At 42.3% G+C, this 17,453-nt stretch overlaps 1 long non-coding RNA gene across 2 annotated transcripts in view; it reads left to right on the top strand.

The window, feature by feature from the left end:
* The window catches only part of LOC144510078 (uncharacterized), a 128,152-nt gene that overhangs the window by 75,794 nt on the left and 34,905 nt on the right, over nucleotides 1–17,453 (top strand). The window lies entirely within an intron of this gene.

Genomic DNA, 17,453 nt, shown 5'->3' with positions numbered 1-17,453 from the left:
GCATGGGTCCTGAGGTCTGACCATGATGGATACAAGCTGAGTTAACGTGACAGGTGTAAGGGCACAAGATGGAGGGTATGAGTTTGCATGAGCTGCGATTAAGTTGGCATGGAGGCTATAAGGGTCCAAGTATAGGGGGTCATGGCTTGGCATGGGGGGCATGAGGTGCCATTGGAATAGGTTTAGGGGCATAGGTGGCATGGAGGGAATTGATGACCATGGGGGCAGGTACAGGGGCATAGGTTGGCATGGCAGGTATGCAGGGCTGTGGGGATGGGAGCATGAGGTGGTATGGATGGGGCATGTGTCGGAGGGGTGAGGACTGGTTTTGGATGGAATCTTCCCGTCACGCCCACCATGGGAATCGTAGTGGACAGGGGCGGACCTTACAAAGGTCCATTGACCTCGGGCAGGATTTTCCGGTCTTAGGCAAGCACGGCCAAAAAATCCCACCCTTTATGCTTTATTCTCTTTTCAAATATTTTGAACACCGTCTTGGAACCCTGAAACAGGCCTCAGCATCCTGCAGCCTCCTCCGTTCTTCTGGGGTTCCTGCCCCAAAATAGAATTTAACTCACTGCTCTGGACTGGACAGCGGCATCCGTTTTTTGAAGTCAGGTTTGCGGGGCTGGGAATTCTCTGGACTTTGCACACCCAACTTGCAGCTGGAAATCTGGACCTCTATCATGGGAAATTATTATAGCCTGGCACTTGTGTGACACAAATGATACTTGCCACCTATCAGCCCAAGCTTGAATGTTGTTGATTATCTGAGGATTGGTGAATTGAATCAAACTCTGTGCAATCATCAGTGGCCTAAAGGAGGCGATGGCCTAGAGATAGTATCTCTAGAAACTCAGCTAATGCTCTGGGAACCCAGGTTTGAATCCCATGGCAGATGGTGGAATTTGAATGCAATAAAAAAATTTGGAATTAAGAATCTATTGATGACCATGAAACCATTGCGATTGTTGGAAAAACCCATCTGGTTCACTAATGTCCTTTTTAGGGAGGGAAATCCGCTGTCCTTACCTGGTCTGGCCTACATGTGACTCCAGAGCCACAGCAATGTAGTTGTCTCTCAAACAGCCCTCTGAAATGGCCTAGCAAACCACTCAGTTGTATTAATCAAGGGCAACTAGGGATGGACAATAAATGCTGACCAGCTAGAAATGCCCATGTCCCACGAATGAATTAAAAAAAGAACATTCCTACTTAAGACATTTTGATGGAGGAACTGAAAACGGGTAGTGCGAGGGCATTGTTCTGAGGAAATCCTACAGTGATATCCTAGGGCTGAGATGATTGGCCTCCAGCAACCACCACCATCTTCCTTTTTTCAATGTATGACTCTCACCAATAGAGTTTTCTCCCTGATCCCCACTAACTTCAATTTTAGTAGCACTTCTTGCTGCCACACTAAGCTAAATACTGTCTTGCTGTCCAGGACAGTCATTCTCATCTTGCTTCTGGAATTAGCTCTTTTGTCTGTGTTTGGACCAAAGTTATAATAGAGATCTGGAGCTGGGTCATTCTGGCTGATCCAAAATAGACATCGGTGATAGCACTGTTGATGACCCCTTCCAATGCTTTGTTGATTTTTTGAGAGTAGTCAAATGCGGTGTTATTTTGCTGGATTGGATTTGTTCTGCTTTTTGTAGGCAGGACATACGTGGGCAATTTTCCACTTTGTCAGTCAGATGCCAATGTCGTAGCTGCATTGGAACAGCTTGGCTAGGGCACAGCTAGCTCTGGAACATAAGCCTTCAGCTCTGTTGCCAATATGTTGTCAGAGCCCATATCCCTTTCTGTACCATGTGTGCTCAGCTGTTCCTTGATATCTGTGCAGTGTTTTGAATTAGCTGAAGACTAGCACCTGTGAGAGTGGGAACCTCAGCAGGTGGCTAAGATGGATCACCTTCTTGGAACTTTTGGTTGCCAAGATGGTTGTGAATATTTGAGCTTTGTCTTTTGCACTCGTGCTGAGCTCCCCATTGTTGAAGTTTTGTCAGTTTTGTTTGCTGCTGATATTGGAACACATATTATAGTTTTCAGAAGAAGTCAGAAATTAAATCATTTACAATTGTTGCAAATTTTCTTGAAATCCAGTCTCAGCTCAGTCGTTCATGAATAAAATTGAATCAGATTGGAAAAGAAGGAACTTGAGTGCAAGTTTTTTAAGCTATTTGCACAGCAAAATTAATGTTTAACATAGCCGCAGATATTTTTTTAAGTGGCAGATTTTCATTGATCTTGGGTTTTCGCCAAGTTTTCAGTAAAAGAGCATTATTCCCTTGTTATGTTGATGAATAGGATCAACATGTTAAAAACAGTGGAATGCTTAATTGAAGCACTCACTTTTGGTGATACAGTGGAGAGGATCTAAAGGAAGGAGAAATGATGCAGCATTGTGGAAGAGATCTTAATATGATTAGATAGACCATGGATGCTGCAAGAAACATGTAGTGTAATGTCCGTTTCTGAAATTTTTGCTGTTTTTAGAATTCAAGATGGCTCTGTACTGATGTTCTCAGCATTTTGCTTCAGTCAGCAAATAACATACCAAAGTTGGTCCACTCTCAAAACTCAGGCTAATGTATAATTTGAAAGGGAGCACCTCCAATTTGCAGCATTTCTCATTACTGCGCTGAATTGTCGGCTTAGATTATATAATCAAATCTCTGGAGTGGCTTGAACTTGCAGCATTTTGACCCAGAGGTGAGAGTAACTACCGCTGAGCTAAGGCTGACATAAAATTAGGCAGCACATATCAATGGATAAGGTGACGCAAAATCTTGTAGTGGAGGAACAGAGATCTCTGACCTTGTTACGATACAGGCATTAATGAAAGAAGAAGTATGCTTTCACAGATGTGATCAATAGAAATGTAATTGGTGCTTATGTTGTTTGTGGATCAACAGCAGGAGATGGAAATTCCTGTAACTCGATTCTTAGTGAGCAACGTAATGAAGCAAATTTGGTGGTCCTTACATCCAATTAAATGCTTCATGTTTTGCAAGGTTGCAGATTTATTTCAGTGCATGATTTTTGGCACTCTCCTGTTGCATTGTGTCTTGTGCCTATTCTGTCTGCATTCCTCCAGAAATTGTTGTTAAGTTGTTTGGAAATTATGATAATGTGCAAGCTTCTGCCAGGAAGCTTGTAGGTAAAATATATGGCGGCCAGGGCAGCAGGGCTAACTGAAGTTCCAACATTCTCAACACCACAATGGGGTGAAACATTAGTTTGGCCTCCAGTCCACTTTATAACTGAGGTATAAATTTTATGCTGCTGGAGGTGGTCAAGGCCATTTCAATTCATTTCCTGATATATTTAGCCTGTGTCAGCAATTGAAAGTAGGTTACCCATCCTCATCCAACCAGCCAATAAATAGATCAGAAAAATGGGGAAAAACACTTCGCTGCACACTTAAAAGAGTTTAGTTACTACAGACTATTGATTGTTCTTCAGTTGAGGTGAAAGAGGAAATTGTTTTGGTGGCTGGCGCCAAGCCAATTGTACTAAAGCTGTGAGATTGCAGCCAACAAACAAAATTTAATAGTCTAGCAGTAGTTTTCATATTATTGTATGGAACTAGCTCAATGTGACTTCATAGACGTTTGTCTGGGATCATTTGGAATTTATTTTAAAAATTGAACAATCATCAGTTGGAGATCATAACACAAGCTAAATGAAATATAAATTAATAGAAAGATTTCACTATGGCTTACAACCCATACTGTCTATTCAGGCATGAAAATCCATGACTTAACATTGAAATAGCCATATTTTGTGTCTGAAATAGTTTTTTTCTGTAACATAATGAAAAACAATCTATTTCTTTTGTATTTGCACATGATGGATTGAGTTTCTGCCGCTCCTGCTATTAACTGTGTAGACACAGCCAGAAGACAGCAATAAAGCAGTAAAACAATTCATCATATATAATTCTCAGTGCAACTAGAAAGTCTCTGTCAACAAATCTGTCTGAGAAGGAGTTGAGCTGAATATATAAAGATTAACTGAATGGTTATCTAACTGCACATATTAAGTAGCGCAGTCAATAGAGTATCTACTTTATTTCAGAAAGGAATAAAACACATATTTGCTAGTTATTTGCATTCAAACCTTCCATAATGCGGGAATAAACTGAATATTGCATTCTTGATGATTACGGGCCCGCCATATAAACAACAAATTGAGGACAGTCATTATATCAAATTAGCTTAAGGAATTACAATTTTAGGTGCAATGAAGAAGAAATGAGACTTACAGGGACCTCCACTCGTTTATATTGCCTCTTAAACTCTGAAGGAGAGTCAAACAGACTCAAAATGTTTCTCTCTCCACAGACGCTGCCAGATCCGCTGAGCTTTTCCAGCATTTTCTATTCTTTCTTAAGAATTCACATTTTACTTTTAATTTAGTCATTTATCTCACCTCCAGTTTCAATCTACAAAGCCACTGTAGGAACATTGTCCAGAGATACAAGCCTGAATTTCTCTCTTACGGTGGGAGTACTTCTGTCCGCTCTTCTGCGTCTGCCACACCCCTGATCCATTTTCCTTGGTACAGGGTCAGCTTCCCTCAGGATGCCTGGCAGCAAGAGCGAATCTGTCCCGTCGGTGAGCAACTCCCAGTGATGCTGCAAAAGGAATATTGTTGCAAATATGTCTAACGTTAAACACATCCAAAGACCTGAAGACATTAGCTGAGAAAGAGACATTCTGCCTCTAAGTCTGAATAATCTGGAGGGAGTGGATGCTGCTGCAAAGCCCTTGAACGTAATTCAAGGCTCACCCTCACAGGGTATATTGCCCCTTGCAGATGATGGAAGTGCTGGTAAGTGTGGCAGAGAGCAGGGAAATCTGCTACGATCTCGGGCCCCTTTCATTTGTATTTGGTGGGCAGGGAATGAACAGACAGCAAGCAATCAGCTAATCTAGAAATGAGGGTGAGCCTTGAATTAAGTTCCGGTCCATGTGGGCAGGTGCCTATTGTGCTCTGGACCTCTGCTGCCAAGATGGTGGAAGATTAGTAAACAGCATTGGGAAAAAAGAGGAAAGGATTGCCTGTCTAAATATTGCAAGAAGGAAAAGCCTCACTTAGTGTTTCTGTACTTGTATGTATTCATCTTCGTGATACAAAAAAATGCAGAAACACTAAAGGAGTGATCAGAGATGTGAACTGGCCCCCAGACAGAACCATAGCAGCTGAGGCTAAGCACATCAAAGCATGTCTCAGCATAACAAACCTTTTAGTACCACAGCAGGAAGAAGGCAGTGAGGGAAGAGATAAAACCACAAAAGATACAAAAGGTTTGCAAGTGGAAATCAGCATAAAACAGCCTCTAGTTTTAAGATGGCAAAGAGGAGATCTTGGTGCAGGAGAGAAGGAATAATCTCATCCCCTCAAATGGATGTTGTGTTCAAGGGAAAAATAGAGAAATGGTAAATATTTACCAAGTAATAATTTACTTTAAATGAGATGGAAACCCTAGACATGCTGAATGGGCTCAAAACAAATAAATTTCCAGGATTAGGTGATATTCTTCGCTGAGGATAATTGGGAGTTGATTTAAAACAAGCTGATGCAGTGCCCATCTTCAAATGGAGAAAAACAGACGTGAACTAGAAACCAATTTTTCTTTCTTCCATTCCATGCAAAATAATTAAATATATCAGGATTAAACCTAAGGATTGCCTATGTAACAACAATGATGTGGAGATGCCGGCGTTGGACTGGGGTAAACACAGTAAAAAGTCCCGCAACACCAGGTTAAAGTCCAACAGGTTTATTTGGTAGCTTTCGGAGTGCTGCTCCTTCAACAGGTGAGTGGGATTTCAGTTCACAAACAGGGCATATAAAGACACAAACTCAATTTACAAAATAATGGTTGGAATGCGAGTGTTTACAGGTAATCAAGTCTTAAAGGCACAGACAATGTGAGTGGAGAGAGGGTTAAACACAGGTTAAAGCGATGTGTATTGACTCCAGCCAGGACAGTTAGTGAGATTTTGCAAGCCCAGGCAAGTCGTGGGGGTTACAGATAGTGTGACATGAACCCAAGATCCTGGTTGAGGCTGTCCTCGTGTGCGGAACTTGGCTATCAGTCTCTGCTCAGCGACTCTGCGCTGTTGTGTGTCATGAAGGCCGCCTTGGAGAACGCTTATCCGAAGATCAGAGGCCGAATGCCCGTGACTGCTGAAGTGTTCCCTAACAGGAAGAGAACACTCTTGTCTGGTGATTGTCGAGTGGTGTTCATACATCCGTTATCGTAACGTCTGCCCCAATGTACCATGCTTTGGGACATCCTTTCCTGCAGCGTATCAGGTAGACAACGTTGGTCGAGTTGCAAGTGTATGTACCGTGCACCTGGTGGATGGTGTTCTCACGTGAGATGATGGCATCCATGTTGATGATCCGGCACGTCTTGCAGAGGTCGCTGTGGCAGGGTTGTGTGGTGTTGTGGTCACTGTTCTGAAGGCTGGGTAATCTGCTGCGGACAATGGTCTATTTGAGGTTCTGCAGTTGTTTGAAGGCAAGAATCTTGCATTCCAACCATTATTTTGTAAATTGAGTGTTGTGAGACTTACTATGCAACAACAACCCAGTTTACGCACTCGACATGGATTCAGAAGAAGATTCTGGTTGACCATCTTCTCACCTTTTGAGGAAGCGATGAACCAAGTGGAATGTAGTAGACTCCATGATGTCTCCACTGAAGCAAATGGAAATGATGATCAGCATATAGGAACATAGGAATTAGGAGCAGAAATAGGCAAATTCAGCCCTTCGAGCCTGCTCTGCCCGCCATTAAATTAGATCATGGTTGGTCTCAAATCCACCTCTCATCTGTTCCCCATTTCCCTTTATCCCTTTTTAAAAATCAGAAATACATCTGTCTCCCTCTTGAAACCATTCAACAATGTAGACTCCACTGGACTATGGGGCAGCGAGTTCCACAAATTCACCACCCTCTGTGAGAAGTAGTTCCTTCTCATCTCAATTTTAAATCTACCGCCTTTCAACCTCTACCTGTGACTTCTTGTTCTGGATTGCTCCATAAGAGAAAACATTTGGTCTACATTTACCTTTTCAATCCCTTTTAAAATTTTAACATTGATGTGATTTATGAGCTCCCAACAAACTTCTCGAATTTTCTGTGGGATCCATTTGAAGGGATGAGAATGTCCCTCCTCTCCTCTCTTGAACTAGATCCACCAAGTTCTCCACTCTCCCATCTGAAAGCCAAGAGGTCTGCAGCAACCTGTGATATCCCACCCCATATAGTTGAACTGCCAATCATGGGAACCAAGTGGCCTACTCCTCCTCATTTGGATATTTGTATGGTCAAGCTCTCAGCTTGACTTGCCTTAAATTAAATGCAGGTCCATAAGGGCAAATGCCAAAGTGTTATGCTCCCCTACTATCAGATCCCCATTGACACACTGATTTCAAATTGCTCTTACAATGCAGATAACATTTAAGAAATTTATTTTGTAAATTGTTAGTGTTTTGTGTCTTTCTTCCTACTGTCCAACCTGTGGACAAGGCAAATACACAAATGGTACACAACACTCCAGATGTTTCTCAATGACAATGAATCCTGCATTCCAAGGGTTAAGTTGTGAGGAGAGAGATTACATAAACTAGGGTAATATTCCCTGGGAATTAGAAGGTTAAGGGATGAAATGATTAAGTTTTCATGATATTAATGGAAACATATAGGGGAAGATTTTCCCAGACTTCAGCCTCTGACGTCAGGACCAAATGGAGGACCCGAACCCACACTGGCAGCAGTGAAGCACGTACAGTGACATTCCTAATTGGCTGCTTCTGAGTTCGCCATCCAATTCAGGACTGCGGGCCAGCCCAATCACAGGTCCAGCAGTTTGGAAGCCACAGCAGTTTTACCGGGTGACAGTGCCTCAACATGGGGGGGTTCTTGGGGAGTAAGTTTGAAATAAAATTTCAGAGGTGTCCAAGAAGGCAAGCCTCTTGGATCGCAAGGAAAATCCCTCTGGATGGCTAGTTGTTGTTGCAGTTGATGGAGTGGCCCTTCCTGCTGACAGCTCCCTCTTTGGGGAATAGAGCTCTGGCTTCAATGCCTCCACCCCCCCCCCCCCCCCCCCCCACCCTTTAATGGGCCACTGGTAAGGTCACAAAATCACCCTGAATTTGAACCTTAAATCTGCAGGTTTATCTGCCTTCTTTTAGTGAGCAGCCAACTCATTTCCCCACCCATCGATGAAGGGGGTTGGTTTAGGTCAGTTGGCTGAACAGCTCGTTTGTGATGCTAACGGCGTGGATTCAATTCCCATACCAGCTGAGGTTATTCATGAAGGTCCTGCCTTCTCAACTTGCCCCTCGCCTGAGATGTGGAGATCCTTGGTCCGCTCTCCCCATCAAAGGGGACAGTAGCCTATGGTCATCTGGGACTATGGCGACATTACATTTACCATTGATGTGAAATTTCCTTGGCAGTAGAAATGCAACCTAGGAGCTGTCCCAACAAAGACTGGGGCCAGAGTCCATCGGGTAGATGGGAAGCAATTATTGCCACCATTTGGGGATCCTAGGACCAGGGGGCAGAACAGATTAGATGGGCTAAACGGCCTACTTGTGTTCCACATTCCTATGACAATTGCTTAGGAGCAATTCTAAATCTTCTTCTGGCATCTTGCTCTGAACCAGCCTTTCAGTTTTGAGGAAGTGATGCACCAAGTTGCATTGCTCTGACATTTTTACGTTGTTACCAAACTAAGCAAATTATTGAAGATGGTAATTTTAATTTGATTTTAAATGAACCGATCTGGGAAGTGTTGCATAACAAGTGACGGAAACTACAGCTAAAATCCTACAGCCAGAGCCATGTGTGCAATTGAATTATGATGTCACACCTGTTTATGATTAGTTTTTTATGTGTAACAGCTATTGGCACTCTATCAGCTTTTGTTAGATATTGTTAGTTGGTGGGCAGACAACAGAATAAAATGTCAAATCACCTGAGGCCATATTAAAGCTGAAAAAATTACAATAGCTGACTTACTTGAAAGTTGTGGTTATTGCCTTGATCAGAAATAGTGTCATAGAAATGATTGAAAGATAACTGCAGTTAATACCTAAAACTTTAGCTCAGAACAACCACAGTAAGACTCAGCCCGCTCATCTGAAGGATTGTGATCTCATGGGATTTTAATAGGTCATCGGCTGTTGCCAGGGCAATTCTTCCTTTTAAGTGCAGAGAAGAAGGTCATATTGCAGTGTCGATGTAGGCAGTGTGAGCTGCATATTTGCACATTATCAGCTGCTGGCATTGGCACTGTAACGGTCTCTGGCAGTAAAGAGGTAAACGCCATAGGGAAACAAAAACCTTAGGGAAACACAAAAGTAGTAGCCATGGGAGAAATGTTCTGTCACTTACTGTCATGCTAGAGCACGAGGAGGTGGAATTAGTGAATTTAGACAAGGCATATTCCCATCTTGCTTATCAAAGTACTATGAAAATTGATGGATCGTGAGTTGAATTCCCAGGGCTAAAGATAGAAAAGGAAAGGAGTAGAATTGAGGAAAAGGTTCTTAAGGAGTCTTTGAAGACTAGCTTAGAGATGATAAGGCAGAGATATTGTGGAAAGCTGTTCCAAATGGGGAGGATATCGAGGGTGAAGGAAGACTCCTTGATGGTGGAAAAGAGGGAGATATAGAGCAAGAAGTAGGCCAATGCTAGAGGCGGTGTAGCTTGCACAGAGAAATGCACCTGGAGGGTAATCTTGAGGCTGGGATGGGGAAGATCATTGTGAGGACTGGAATCTTAAAGCTAACTCTCTGGAATACATAAGTCAATGAAATCTTGGAAAGATTATTATGTATTAAACAGGGCTGATGACAAAGCTCGGCACCTTGTACTGATGTGTAGGACGGGGGGAAGGGGGGGGGGGGGCGGTGGGGGAGGTGGTTGATCAACCCTCCTCCAGATGTGTCCAGGAATTATTAAGATTAATTTTAGCAAATTTTTAGGTAGCAACATGGGGGAAAATCATTTTTATTATTAGTTTTTGGCATCTGAGACTTGCCAGCATTTATTGTCCACCCCTATTTGCCCTGAGGAGGTGGTGGTGAGCCACCTTCTTGAACCTGCATTTTATGTGTTGTAGGAACACATTCAGTGCTGTTAGAAAATGGGTTTGGAATTTTGACATGGTGACAGTGAAAGAATTGTGATACAGTTCTAAGTCAAGTTGGTGTGCGGCTTGGAGGGAAACTTGCAGGTGGTTGTGTTCTCATGTGCCTGCTGCCCTTATTTTTTCAGGTAGTAAATGTCATGGTTTTGGAAGGTGCTGTGGAAGGAGCCTTGGCAAGTTGCTGCCAAGTTGCTGCAGTGCACCTTATGGATAGTACATACTGCTGCTACTGTCCACCAGTGTGGAGGGAGCGAATGTTTAAGGTGATGGCTGGGGTGCTGATCAAGTGGGCTGCTTTGTCTTGGATGACGTCAAGCTTCTTGGGTGTTGCTGGAGCTGCATTCATCCAGGCAAGTGGATAATCTATCACATTCCTGACTTATGTCTTGTAGATGTAAAGTCAGGAGATGGATTTCTCACTGCAGAATTCCCAGCCTCTCACCTGCGCTTGTAGGCACACTATCCATTTGGCTGCTCCAGTTAAGCTTCTGGTGAATGATAACCGCCAGGAGTTGACAGTGAGTGATTCAATGATGGTAGTGTTGTTGAATGATGAGATGAGGTTGTTAAATACTCTCCTTTTGAAGATGGTCATTGCCTGACACTGTGCAGTGGACAGTTTACTTGCCACTTATCAGCCCAAGCCTGAATGTAGTCCAGGTCTTGCTGCAAATGGGCTCAGACTGTGTCAATATCTGAGGAGTTGTGAATGGGATCAAACACTGTTTAATCATTTAAGAACATCCCCACTTCTGATATTGATAGAGCAGCAAAAGATATTTGGGACTAGGATAGTACCTCGAGGAACTTCTGCAGCAAGGTCCTGGGACTAAGCTGATTGGCCTTCAACAACCACCACCATCTTCTTTTTTGCTAGGTATGACTTCAACCAGTGGGAATTTTCATCATAATTCCCATTGACTTCAATTTTACCAGGACTCCTTGATGCTACACTTGGTGAAATGCTATCTTGATGTCAAAGGCAATCGCTCTCGCCTTACCTTTGGAATTCAACTCTTTTGTCCACATTTGGACCAAAGCTGTAATGAGTTCTGGAGCTGATCGAACCCAGCCTGAGCACTGATGAGCAGGTTATTGCTTTGGAAGTGCTGCTTGATAGCACTGTCGATGGCACCTTCCATCACTTTGCTGATGATTGAGATTAGACTGATTGGTGGTAACTGGCCGGATTAGATTTGTCCTGCTTTGTGTGGACAAGCCATACCTGCACAATTTTCCTCAGGTGGATTCCAGTGTTGTAGCTATACTGGAACAGCTTGGCCAAGGACATAGATAATTCTGGAGCACAAGTCTTCAGTATTACAGCTTGAGAAATTGTCAGTTCCCATAGCCTTTATAGTATCCAATGCCTTCAACCATTTCCTAATATCATGTGGTGTGAATTCAGTTGTCTGAAGACTGGCATTTAGGATGCTGAGGATCTTGGGGGAGGCTGAGATGGATAACCCATTCCATAATTCTGGCTGAAGGAATTAAAGGTTAATTTTAGCAATTTCTTAAGTAGGGGTGAAAATTTTTTAAAATTTGTTCTTGGGATCTGTGTGTCCCTGGCCAGGCCAGGTATTTAATGCTCTTTCCTAATTGCCTATAAGAAGCTGATGGTGAGCCATCTTGAACTGCTGCAGTCTGTAGTTTGACTTTTGCACTGGTGTACTGGATTCCCTCATCATTGAGGATGTGAACGTATTTGAAGCTTCCTTTTCTGGTTAGTTGTTTAATTGTCCACCCCAATTATGACTGCATGTGAATGATAAATTATTTTTAAAAATTTAAACTTTTGGTTATGTTGTGAAAATATTAGATTTGAGATTTGTTAATTTGGGTAAAGAAGAGTCAGTTAATTTTCAAATTGATGCGGAAGATGGTGCACCAGGAGGGATGGACATGTCAATCAACCAATGTTGGGAGTGCGGATGCAAAGTCATTGGACCTGGGAGATAAGAAACCTTCTAGAGTATGTCCAATAAGAGTTACCAATGCTGGTGTAGAGTGGTTGTAGATTTCTATTTTCAATAACAACAGAAAACTGGCAGGTTCACGAGATTGATTCCAGGGATGAGGGGTTTGTCTTACAAAGAGAGATCGGACTGTTTAGGCCTATACTCCCTGGAGTTTCGAAGAATGAGAGCAGATCTAATTGAGGTGTACAAGTTGATAAGGGGGATTGACAAAGTATACATGGAGAGGATGTTTCCTTTTTGATGGGGAATCTAGAACAAGAGGTCATCGTTTTAGGATAATGGTTGGCAGATTTAAAACTGAGATAAGGGGAAATTATTTCTCTCAAAGGGTCGTGAGTCTGTGGAATTCACTGCCCCAGAATGTGGCGGATGCTGGGACTTTGAGTAACTTTAAGGAAGAGATTAACAGATTTTTAATTAGTAAGGGTATGAACGGTTATGGTGAAAGGGCAGGAAGGTGGAGTTGAGGCCAAGATGAGATCAGCCATGATTGTATTAAATGGTGGAGCAGGCTCAAGGGGCTAGATTGCCTAATCCTGCTCCTAGTTCTTATGATTCTTAACAACAATCAATATGCAACAAAAACAAAAAAATTGCAACTATATGCTGGCTCTAATGTAGTAAAATGTCTCAAGGTGCTTCACTGGAGCTTTATAACTCAAAATTTGACACCAAACTCCATATGGAGATATTTGGACATGTGACTAAAATCTTGGTCAAAGAGCTCTGTTTTAAGGAGCATGTTAAGGACAAGAGGGAGACAAAGAAAGAGGTTTACAGAAGAGTGTCCAGAGGTCAGAATATAAAACCCTCACAATGTAGAAGGAGGCCATTTGGTCCATCAAATCTGCAGCAACCCTCTGAAAGAGCACCCCACTCCTCCGCCTTATCCCCATAACTCCACTCATCGATCATGGTCTGTCAACCCAACCTGAACATCTTTGGACAATAAGAGGCAATTTAGCATGCCCAATCCACATAATCTGCACATTGTTGGACTATGGGAGGAAACCCATTCAGACATGGGGAGAGCGTGCAAACTCCACACACTCAGGCACCCAAGAGTGAAAATGAACCCGGGTCCCTACTGCTGTCAGGCAACAGTGCTAGCCACTGAGCCACCATGCCAATCATGGAATTATTAAGATCTGGGATGCACAAATGGCCAGAATTAGAAATGCATCGAGATCTCAGAGGGTTATAGGGCTGGAGGAGGTTATAAAGAAGGGGATGGGAAAGGCTACGAAGTGATTTGGACCAGTAAACGTCAGCGCGCAGAGGGGTGATGGGTGAATAGGATTTGGTACTAGTTGGGCAGCTGAGTTTGGATGAGCTTGTCGCCTGCCTGATTTTTAGTTCCACTGATTTCCATGATTAGTCAATAATTCCATTATTGTGGTAACATGCTACTATGAGGATGATAGAAATTGAATCAAGAACACAAGAAATAGGAGCAGGAGTAGATCACACAGCCCATCCAGCCTTCTCTGTTGTTCAGATATGATCATGGCTGATCTTGGGTTTCAAGTCCATTTTCCTGTCCACTCCCCAAAACCTTTGATTCTTTGAGAGATCAATGTATTCAACAATGGATCATCCACAATCCTCTGGGATAGAGAATTCCAAAGATTCACAATTGTTTGAGTGAAATAGTTTCTCCTCATCTCAATCCTAAATGATAGGCCCCTTATCCTGAGACCATGTTTTAGATTATCCTACAGTGGAGTCAATCTCTGAGCATCCAACCTATCAAGCCCTTTCACAATCTTTGTGTTTCAATGATATCACCTTTCAAATAAGCACCTCTCTAAAGAGTGGGGGCAAGATATAAAATTTGGGAAGATGTGGTAAATCAAAGAGCAGAGACAAGGCAAAAGGGTAAGGTATTATATGAGAAATGAAAAACAGATCCTGACAGAGAGGGATAGAGAGTGCCAATCTAACAGTAAATCAACAGATGAGACTTGGGGTTATAAAAAAGGATAAAACTAAAATCTTTGTATCTGAATGTATTTGGAACAAAATAGATGAACTGAGAGCGCTCCTAGAAATAAATAAGTACAATTTGATAGCCACTACAGAGACATAGCTGCAGGGCGGCACGGTAGCACAGTGGTTAGCACTGCTGCTTCACAGCTCTAGGGACCTGGGTTCGATTCCCGGCTTGGGTCACTGTCTGTGTGGAGTTTGCACATTCTCCTCGTGTCTGCGTGGGTTTCCTCTGGGTGCTCGGTTTCCTCCCACAATCCAAAAATGTGCGGGTTAGATTGATTGGCCATGCTAAAAACAAAATTGCCCCTTAGTGTCCTGAGATGTGTAGGGTAGAGGGATTAGTGGATAAAATATGTAGGGATATAGAGATAGGGCCTGGGTGGGATTGTGGTCGGTGCAGACTCGATGGGCCGAATGGCCTCTTTCTGTACTGTAGGGTTTCTATGAATTCTATGAATTCTAGGAGTACTTGGATTGAGGCTTGACTATTGAAGGGAACAGAATATTTCAGAAGGACAGGAAGTGAGGAAAAGATGGAGGGCTGGCTCTGTTAGTTAATGATGGTATTAGCACAATAGAGAAGGGGTCCTCAGTTCAGGAAACCAGGATGTGAAAACGATTTGGGCGAGACAAGAAATGACAAAGGTAATAAGTCACTTGTGGGAGTGGTATACAGGCTCCCTAACAGTAATCACATGGTAGGGTGGAGCATAAAGGAAGAAATAGTTGGAGCTTGTCAGGAAGGCACAGCGATAATCGTGGGAGATTGTAATTTATATATAGACTGGAAAAGTCAGTTGGAGAAAGGTGACCTAGATGAGGAGTTCATAGTTTCTTAGAACAGTATGTTCGGTAGGCACAACATCAATCAGAACCCTCCCCACCAGCAATATAGGTTTTCAAAAGATGGAGTGCTGTTTTTAGTGGGCACCCTGATTTTAAAAAAAACGAAAAGTAGAACCCACCCCCACAGCAGCTGGCAAAAGTGAATTGGCAAATTAGGTTAAGGGATCGGTCAATAGGGATGCAGTAGCAAACATTCAAGGGGATATTTTAGAATGCACAGAATTAGTACATTCCAACAGGTAAGAAAAAGTCCAAGTCATCATAGAAACCCTACAGTGCAGAAGGAGGCCATTCGGCCCATCGAGTCTGCACCGACCACAATCCCACCCAGGCCCTACCCCCACATATTTTACCCGCTAATCCCGCTAACCTACGCATCTCAGAACTCTTAAGGGGCAATTTTTTTTAACCTGGCCAATCAACCTAAATGAACAAACCATCCATTGCTGAAATAGGAAGATTAAAGGTAGTATCAAACTAAATAAGAATGCATATAATTTGTGCGAAGACAGATGGCAGGTCAGAAGGTTGGACAAAAGGTAAGGAACAGCCAAGGATGACTAAAAGATTAATGAGGAAATATGAGAGAAAGCTACTCAGAAATATAAAAACAGATCGTAAGAGTTTTATAAATATTTTAAAAAGGAAAAGAGTTAACAGAGTGAGCATTGGTCTTTAAAAAGTGAGTCTGGAGAATTCCAAAAGCAGCAATGAATCAGGAAATGGAAGGGAGGGAGAAACTCAGGAAAATTACAGTCACCAGACGCGGGCTGACATGTGCCTGGGTCCTGATGGACTTCATCCCAGGGTCTTAAAAGAAGTGACTAGTGAGATAATTGATGCATTGGTTTTAGTTTTCCAAAGCTCCCTACATTCAGGGAAGCTCCCATTTAGATTGGAAGAGAACAAATGTAACTCCATTATTAAAAAAGGAAGGGAGACAGAAAGTGGAAAAATACAGGCTAGTTAGCTTAACATCTGTTATAGGGAAAATGTTAGCAGCTATTGTTAAAGAAATTATAGCAGGACTCTTGGATAAGCTTAAGGTAATTAAGCAGAATCAACATGGTTTGGTGAAAGGGACATGTTTAACAAATTTATTTGAGTTTTTTGAGGAAGTAATGTGCTGTGGATGAAAGAGAACTAGTGGATGTAGTGCACTTAGATTTCCAGAAGACTTGTTATTGAGGATAACATCTTGGCATGGACAAAAGATTGGCTGGCTAACAGGAAGGAAGAATAAGCATAAATGGGTCTCTTTCAGGTTGACAAGATGTAACAAGTGGTGTGTCACAGGGATCAGTTCTGGGACCTCAACTGTTTACAATTTCTATAAATGACTTGGAGGAAGGGATTGAAGGGATGGTTACCAAATTTGCTGATGCCACAAAGATAGGTAGGAAAGTGTGTTGTGAAGAGGACATTAGGAGGCTACAAAAAAGTATAGATCTGTTGAGTGAGTGGGCAAAGATCTGGCATGTGGGAAAAATATGAAATTGTCCATTATGGCAGGATGAATAAAAACAAAGCATATTATCTAAATAGTGAGAGATTGCAAGGCTCTGAGGTGAAAAGGGATCTGAGTGTCCTAGTGCATGAATCATGAAGGGCTAGTATGCAGACACAAGTACAGTATTTGTCTGTTAAATATGTTGGAAGTAGTCCAAAGAAGGTTTACCAGACAAATAATTAGAATAGGTGGGTTGTCATGTGATTAAAAGGTTGGACTTGCTAGAGTTTAAAAGAGTAAGAGACAACTTGATTGAAACATATAAGATCTTGAGGGGTCTTGACAGGTTGGATGTGGAGAGGATGTTTCCTTTTGTGGGAGAATCTAGAACTAGGGGGTCACTTTAAAAATAAGGGATCACCCATTTAAAATGGAGATGAGGTGAAATCTTTTCTGAGGGTTGAGAGTCTTTGGAACTCTTCCTCAAAAGATGGTGGAAGCAATGTTTTTGAATATCTTTTAAGGCAGTGGTGGTTAGATTCTTGGTTATCAAGAGGTGATAGGTTATCGGGGGTAAGTAGGATGCAGATTAGAGATTAATATCAGATCAGCCATGCTATTATTAAATAACGGATCTGGCTCAAGGGGCTGAATAGTCTACTCCTGCTCCTTGTCCATATGTTCACTCTTCTTAACTCTAGAAAATATAGGCCCAATTTACTCAGCCTCTCATCATAGGACAACTCCTCATCCCGGGGATCAATTTAATGAACCTTCGCTGTACTGCCTCCAATGCAAATATATCCTTTAGCACATGGACTTTAGTCTGTTTTCCCTAACAGTTAACATATTCTCGATGTAACCTATGTTTTCAAGGGAAGAAATCTTTGATTAAAACCAGTTGTAGTTTAAGTTTAGGATTTACATCTGCTTCTAGTTTAACACTGCAGTTGTAGCTCAAAGCTCTGTTATCGGCAAACATGTGTTGGATAACAAAAG

Source organism: Mustelus asterias, chromosome 2, assembly GCF_964213995.1.
Source record: "Mustelus asterias chromosome 2, sMusAst1.hap1.1, whole genome shotgun sequence".
NCBI classification, from domain to species: domain Eukaryota; kingdom Metazoa; phylum Chordata; class Chondrichthyes; order Carcharhiniformes; family Triakidae; genus Mustelus; species Mustelus asterias.
Note: the sequence above shows the minus strand (reverse complement) of the source record. Positions and strands in the feature narration are given on the sequence as shown.